Below are 8,486 nucleotides of genomic sequence, written 5' to 3'. Positions count from 1 at the left end.
GACCTCTTCACTAATAAGTGTTGGTTTCACCACTAGAACAGCTCTGTGTTGGCAGAGAAAGGCATTTTCTAGTACAACGCAACCTATAACTTTAACATAACAATGGAGAGAGAGAGAGTGTGTGTGTTTTCATTAGAATGAAAAAGATACAAGATTCCATGCCGGGGCGTATGATCTCACCAGCTGTGAAACCATTGGCCAAACAAACACTATAAGGGATCACCTAATCATCAAAAATAATACAACCAAGCAATAAGTGCTTCTTCCAGTCAGAGGGAAACTTACGTCTTGTACTGACCAAGCAAGAAATCCGTGCTTATTTTAATCAACGTAAAACTTGCATTCATGGCTTACTTTATGTATTCGATAGCCCAAAGCTTAATCACAGGGCAAACCAGTTGACAACTACGAAACCCAGTTGCCTTGGCAAGTTCTTTAAAATCATTCTCAGTTCTTTCTTTTCCACCAGGGTTTATCATCATCATTAAATTGTCAATTTGATATCCAGCTCGAGCTACACGGTTAGTTTCTGCAGCTTTCAAAGAACCGCATCAACTATTATCACTTTTCCACCTTCTCGCTAATGCTTCATAGCAGTTCTTCAGAATTTGTAAGCAATGTTCATCACTCCAGTCATGCAATATCAACTGTAAATCTCATGCAAAAACAATTACGACAAATCAATATGTCAGTAAGTACATTAAAGTTGATATTTTTACCATACAGTCAGGAAGGTCATTTTTTTTGGAGGGAGAGATATGGAGGAATAAATGTTTGAATTCAAGACATCTTTGATCTTACTACCTCTACATAATTAAAAATCTGCAACTACTGTGCAAAAAGTACATCGAGAGGGAGTCTACCTTTTCATTATTCAGAGATGAGTCACATACTTAATTTGTAGTGATGGATGTCATAGTCATGGTACCCTCTATCTCAACGGTAGAAGATTCCAATTCATCTCACCACTTGAACTAGGCATTTGTTTCTATTTGATTTTCTTTCTATTCAATTTCTTTTAAAATTTTATGAAGACTCATAACTATAAAACTCACTTTCATAAAGATGGCATCTCCTTTTGGAACACTATCAAACATGCTCCCTCCAACATGCTCCACACCTGCTCGTACCATTCAAACACAAGACGATAGATCTATCATTCTGCTCTTACCTGGGATCCTCAGCCATTGTGTGATAGACTATATAAAACAAAGTAGACAAAGAAGATAATGTTGATAACAAAAAGAATATTACCAGGATATGATGGTGCTTCTGCAACAACATAGGGCAAATCAAAATTAATACCCTTGATTGATGGATACTTGGAAGTAATCATTCTAAGGGCAACTGCAAATCCACCACCAACATCTACTACTGAGTTCAGGCCTTCAAACCCTTTGTATGTCTCAAGAAGTTTATTCATGGTAATGATGGTTTGGCCTTTCATTGCCTCATTGAAAAGAACATTGAATCTTGGATCCACACCTTGATATTCAAATGCTGTCATTCCAAATGCTTTGTTAAATGGGATTCCACCTCCAAGAATGGCTTCTTTCATGTGGAACCTACAAAAAAAAAAGAGGTTTTTTAAAAAAATTATTTAGTACACAGAAAATGTTTATCTAAATTCTTATTAATCTTCAATGAAATTAGCATGATTATTACTTTTCTAATAATAATAATACGAGGATACTATTGCGTTTTTATCCTTGAATATTATTCTATTATATCTGTTAGTGTTAAATAGAAAAAAAAAACATATTTGTCTTTGTTCTATCTTGTTTTAAGTGAAGAGGGAATAAAAAGGAAAATTGAAAAGTATTCCAACTTCAATCATGGTTTCTCTTCTCGCCTCCCTCTTCTTTATTTTATTTTATTTTTTAAATTAAATGGGATTTAAATGTAAAAGAGGGCAATATAAGAATTTTGAAAACTATGATAAATGGTTAAGTTATCACTTAATCTTATTATTTTAACAATAAGAAGGCATATAGTTGATATAATATTTGAAAATATAGAATATAATCTTAATACACTAAGTTTTGAGGAATGCAAGCATAATAGAATTTACATCGTAGAATGTATGTTTGATTGCTCAAATAATAATATTATCATCTGCATAATCACTTGTTTTAAAATTTTATATTGAAAGGAGAGAGTTTGCATCTAGAGTATAATTTACTAGCATCTCTCTTTCGTTGATTAAATATCAGCAAAATAATATAATAAAATTAAAGATATATTGATTCATGTTGGATATAATTTAAATAAAATTGAAAAAAAAAATATATATATATATAAATTACTTTAAACTCCAACTAAACATGGTATGACATGGTGAATGACACCAATAGCCAAATCAAGAGTTCGGATAGCTCCTTCAGAGAACAATGTACTCCTTTGAAATTTTTGAATCACGCAATGGGAGTGGGAACCCCTGATGGGACTTACTGAAAAATTTACCTCCGATTTTTTTTCAATATTTACAGGCAAGCTCCATCACTATGTGTGGTTCAAAAGAGTAGGAAAGCACATTATTCTCCCTCTAACTCCCAAATCAATGGAAGAAAACAACAACAATAAGCCTTGTCCCAACTAAATGGGGTCGGCTACATGGATTATTGCCCTCTAATCAGTTCTGTTCGATGCCATACTAGATACAAGGCCTAAGCTAAAGCTATACATATCCTTTCTCACCACTTCTCCTAAGGTTATCTTAGGTCTACCCCTAGCTCTTCTAGTTCCTTCAATATGGATTATATCACTTCTCCGTACAGGAGCATTTATAGGTCTCCGTTGAACGTGGCCGTGCCACCTCAAACGACTTTCTCTAAGCTTATCACTTATGGGAGCAACTCCCAGACCAACTGTAATATGATTGAAGGGCGGGCCTGACGCAATGGTGGAGTCTCTCCATTGTGCGCTGGAGGTTACAGGTTCGAATCAGCCTCCTTGCAAAAAAAGGTGGGGTAAGGCTGCCTAGAAAGTCCCTTCCCCAGACCCCACCGTATGGGAGCTTCGGTACTGGGTACGCCCTTTTTTATGGAAGAAAAAGAAGAAGAAAAAAAAAAAAAAAACGGATATATTTAAAATAAAATCAAACTAGAAACATAAAAAAATTTAAATCAGGAAGTTGAATTCATCTGTACCAGCCCTGCATGGTGACCTTGTCTTGATGCATAAGCATCAACATCTCCAGTGATCCCTTCTCTTCATTTTTAAGGAAAAGCTTGCAGATTGGAGCTGGTCCATAAACCCTTTCAACCTTTCCATCTTCATTTGTCTTCAGTGAACAAGTGACAACTAAATAACTGGCTAAGAGTCTAAGGGCACGATCAATCATAACTGGGGCATCTGGGTTTTGTGCTCCAAGCTGAGAAGCAATCTCAGAAGGTGACATTTCAGCTCCTGGACCTGCTTTATCGATGATCTCGAGAACTCCGAGCTCGACAATCGATCTCAAGACCATGGGAAGAACTGAAGAGCTTGCGAGTTGCATTGCATATAAGCAAGCTTCTTCATCTTCGTACTGCAACTGTTGCTTGGTTGAATCCATGGAAATCTGTTTCTTAGCACTTTGGATTCTTTCCTTCTGGTAAGCTTGGAAACTTGGGTTTCTGGGGTGAAGAGAGATGTCGTTAGTTCAATTAATAGTGAAGAGCTCACCAACCCGAAATCATAAAAATCACAATTAATGCTTTAGTTTGTATCATGATTCGTCACCACCGAACAAAGCTTAGGCATGAACTGTGGCATTGCAGGATATTTTTCTTTTTAAATAATATTTGAAGTAGTAAGATGCATGTCTTACAGATTCGCTTTTGAGGGGGCTCTCTAATGCCACTTGGTAATTTAAGCGATCTTTTATATATTTTTTTTAAATTTCAAAGACACTCCAAGATAATTGCCAAAAAGCATAGACACCCGAAAACTCTTCAAATTCGTAGTCGCACCCTTTTTTCCATTAGAACATTGAGTTGGTTAAAGGAAATGACAAATATACCATTAGTTGAATTATTCTATACAATATAAAATAATGAAGAGAGAAAGAAGAATGAACTGATCATAGAAGAAGAAAGAAGAAATTTAAGATTTTGTTTTAGTAAGGATGACAATATAAATTCACAAGAGACCAAGTGCCAATTCTTCTCTTTGACTTTAGTGGTTGGTGAAGGAACAAATAATGGTGATGTGGGCTCTTGTATTCTAGATTAGGTTTGTCCTCACTCAAGTTCAAATTTGTTATACACCTATAAGCCAATCACTTTGTATTTTTATTTTCATAAATAACCTTAGTTTTTGTGCAAATGAAAAAAAAAAAGAAAAAAAAAATTCTAAGTGATTGATTCACAGATTTGGACTCCAGTCAAGCTCACTAATTCCCCCCACAACCAATTGATGGCAACAGTTGCCGGTATAGACTAGGTAAAGACATCAAGAAATTGGAAAAATGAATTGACAAGGGATTAAAGAGATTAATATATAAAGATAACAGATATAGATTGACGAAAGATTAGGAATATGATTTTCCCTTAAAGGTTTGATAATTGAATATCGATTCCTATATAAGCACTAAAACTCAATATTGGTTGATACACCTCCTCAAGTTCAAGGACTTTCAGTGTATGGAACTTTAATTTCTCACAGAAGTGGGTGAGTGATACATCATAGAGCTGAATAGAATACACGCTCGTGTTTGAAAATATTTTCTAGCAAATGAATGGAAGCCAATCTCAACCACCACCGAAAGACCAAAGTATCACGTAAATATATTGCACCAATATTATCACACCATAATGTCAAAGACAATTTATCAATGATAAGAGTCTAGAAAGGGAGGAACACTTAGTTTTAGATTTCTTGTTTGGCTATGAAGCCAACAAATTATCCGAATCTCAATCTAAGTGATTCTTATCGATCCTCCCTAATGTTAGAGGATCCCTCTCCATTATACATATTTCCCTTCTAACAAGGAACAATTTATTTTTTGTTGTTAACAAATGCCTACTATCTTTGCTAGAGTTCGTGCCCCTCTCTTTTGTTGCATGTCCTACATTTCTGTGATGTCATAATCGAATTGTAGGTTGATCAACGGGTCTCCCTATAAATAACCTCAATCGATGTTTCTTCACATGTCAATATATGATTTGTTGACACATAATTATCATACTATGCAAATACACAAACGCAAAGAGAGGGATAGAGACTTCTGAAAAAATGGGCACCTCTAGATTGCTAATATAAAAGAAATAAAAGAATTAGAACTCTCAACATTAGAAAATAGAAAAGATGTTTGTTTGACCATCTATAAGATGTTCAACTAAGAAAATGTTTGGTAAAATATTAATGCATTTTAATTTTTTAGCCGTCCTCTTTCGTATTCGTGGTTTCCACTAGAAAATATTCTAAACACAACCTATTTTCAATTAAGAGTGATTAAAGGAGACAACAAATGAGGCATTCATTTAGTAGTTTGTGAAAGTGTGCATCTCTTAATGCTGACCCTAAGACATGGAATTTCAATAAACTAAGTATTTATAGAAGCAATATAGATTGTATGCTACAAATAGAAAGACCATTCTATGAGATAAATAGAAAATGTTTGGATCATCATGTGAAGTTATATAAGCACAAAACTATATCTACAAAAAAAGTCAGATCTTCTTTCAATGATCACTTTTCTTTTTTCTTTTTTCCTTTTGGCTTGAAAATCCATTTATTTAGATGGAAAGACTGAAGCTGCAGAGCAAATATCTCTAAGCCAAGCAGTGGAGGGTGGCTAAAGAATTGTAAAGGGTTCCTCAGTTTAAGTGGTGACTTAATAAATTAAATACTACCATTTAATTAGAATAAATGAATTATAAGAGATTATTTTTCCTAACAGTCTCTTGTATCTTAATGTAAGATCCTATCTCATATAAGGATAAAACAAACTTCAATCTTTTCTAGCTAAAACATGTCGCACTTTACTCTAATTGAGTCAAATTCGAGTGCAACAGTAGTATATTTCAACTCTCAAGGAAAAATCATAATCCAAGACGCTAGGCCTACTATAACCACAAGAAGCAACTTAGTGCATTCACCTATAGTCCAATATATATATTAGTATCTTCGGATAGTTATGATCAATTAAATTTGAAACACAAATTTTTTTTTCTTTAAGATTTGGAGTACTTAGATGTATATGTTACAGGTTCTTTTTGAGGGATCTTTCCAGTGCTACTCGGTAGCGTACAAGATTTCTTAATTTCCCTTTACAAGAACAAGCCAATCCCTCTCTTTGACTTAGTGGTTGGCAAAGGAATAAGCAAAAGGTTATGTGGCCGCTTCTATTAAAAAACATGTTTGTCTTCGCTCAAGTTTAGATTTGTTGCACGTGTTTCTATGTTTGTGAGCTTTTTATTTTTATTCTTATTATTAGCCCTCCTTTCATTGTAGATGTCAAAAAACTATTAAGTCCTTCATATGGATGAGATTGGGGATTTTTGTTCGCGGCTGCTCGGGTATCCATCCGCGCAGCCGTCAGAATGTGCCACGTGGTTTGAAAAAAATGAATGGTTTAGATTCTTTTAATAAGTTTTTATATATAATAAGGCTTTTATAAATTACAATTATTCGTCCCTTATACTTTTTAAATTTACAAAATTAATTCTTGTTCATCTCCATGAGAATCAAATCGTAAACCGGAAATACAAACTCCTCTAATCCCTCCAGTGTTCACCTTGCCTTCACCGAAAAATCACCGATGGGCTCCTCTGGTGACTTTTTTCAAAGCTGCAACATGAGAGAGATTTTTTAGCAGCAGATCAATTTAGTAGAATGAATGTAGTGGGTTTGTGGTGTAAAGGGAAGGAATAACTGTTGGAACAAAATGAAAGAAGACGAGCAAGAACAGAGTGATAGGAAAAACTCCAGAATAATTCTTCACTTAATCGAATACAAAAGACCAGCTGTAATGCCTTTTTAAAGAGATCAATAACTAACAGAGTCCTATCAAAATTAAAAACAAAACAACTCTCAAACGGGACTCAACCTCCTACAAAATAGCAACTACTCTTACAATGATCAACTCCTAAAAATAGCAACAAATCAGCAACGGAGAACCCTTATATGTAGAAGACTCATTCTCCCACCATTCCACCAATTATATCTTCTTCTTCTTTCGGCTTCAACACCCAAAATCCAGATGTTTCTTCTGTGGGACACCAAACCCAAGAACTTAGGGAGGAGGAGGAGATTAGGAACTGCTTGTCTTACAAGATTGAGAAGCTTGCCAGAGGACAACCCGTTATGTCTGCCTTCCAGAGCTGGATGGGCGACGGATTTCCCATTCATAGAGTCTTCCACGCCATTAATCGACTCAGGAAACTGAGTATGAATAAACGCGCTCTTGATGTGATTCCCCTTCTTTTATAATTCTCTTGCTCCTTGTACATGAATGCACACTATATGTTTGCTTAAATGCTCAAAAGAACCACTACGCCACCTAAGGAACCTCTTCAATCTTGGTTGAGTGCTTTTAGAGATACATTACTAAGTTGAATATCTGCTACATTGTGACAGGTAATGGAATGGGTAATTAGAGAAAGAATTTGATTACTCTTATCTGTTGGTTGGAGTTCACTTCATGGGATATCGCAAATCTGTTGGAGTTTACGGTTAAGCTTCATGGGATATCGCAAGGTGAGCGTCTTTTCTCCTGTGTCCTCCTGAGTTAACGGTTGGCTTCACACGAAAATCTCTCTTATGTTGCTCATCGGTGATTTCCGGTGAACACTGGAGGGGTTAGAGGAGTTTGTAAATCCAGTTTAGGATTTTGTTCACACCCGAGATGAGTAGGATTGATTTTTTAAATTTAGAAAGTATAAGGGACGAATAATTGTAATTTATAAAACATTTTAAATATAAAAATTTAGTGAAAGAATCTAAACCGTTCATTTTTTCAATGCCACGTGGCACATTCTGACGGCTACGAGGATAGATACCCGCGCAGCCGCGAACAAAAATCCTGAGATTGGACACAAGCTTAATAATTCGCTTTGGATTGTGGATGGCTAGTCTTTCATGGACATAGGCTACGTAAAGACACCACAAAAATTGAAAATGAATTGACAAGGATTGAAGAAATTGTCATAAAAAGATAGAAAACATAGATTGATGAAGAATTAAGTATACAATTTTCCCTAATAAAAGTATGATAATCAAGCACCAATTCCCATGTAAGGACTATAACTTAATATCTGTTGATACACTTCCTTAAGTTTTAAAGACTTTCAGTGCATAGACCTTCAACTTCCCACATAAGTAAGTAGGTGATACATTGTAGAAATGAATAGAATATATAACTCATGTTTGACTTGTCTAGCAAATAAATGGAATCCAATCTCAACAACCATTGATCAGATTACCATAAGAATATCTTCACACCAATGTTATTATGTTATAATATTAAAATGCTAGAAAAAGAAAATTTCTTCAGAATGATT

At 35.0% G+C, this 8,486-nt stretch overlaps 1 pseudogene; it reads right to left on the bottom strand.

Annotated features, from left to right (window-relative positions):
- Positions 1 to 350: 350 nt before the first annotated feature.
- On the bottom strand, positions 351 to 3,599 carry LOC148998872 (caffeic acid 3-O-methyltransferase-like; annotated as a pseudogene).
- Positions 3,600 to 8,486: the final 4,887 nt, after the last annotated feature.

This window comes from Hakea prostrata, unplaced genomic scaffold (genome assembly GCF_041222555.1).
Source record: "Hakea prostrata isolate BN-2017 unplaced genomic scaffold, UWA_Hpros_2 contig_103, whole genome shotgun sequence".
Lineage (NCBI taxonomy): Eukaryota > Viridiplantae > Streptophyta > Magnoliopsida > Proteales > Proteaceae > Hakea > Hakea prostrata.
The sequence above is the reverse complement of the archived record's forward strand: the minus strand, read 5'-3'. Positions and strand labels throughout refer to the sequence as shown.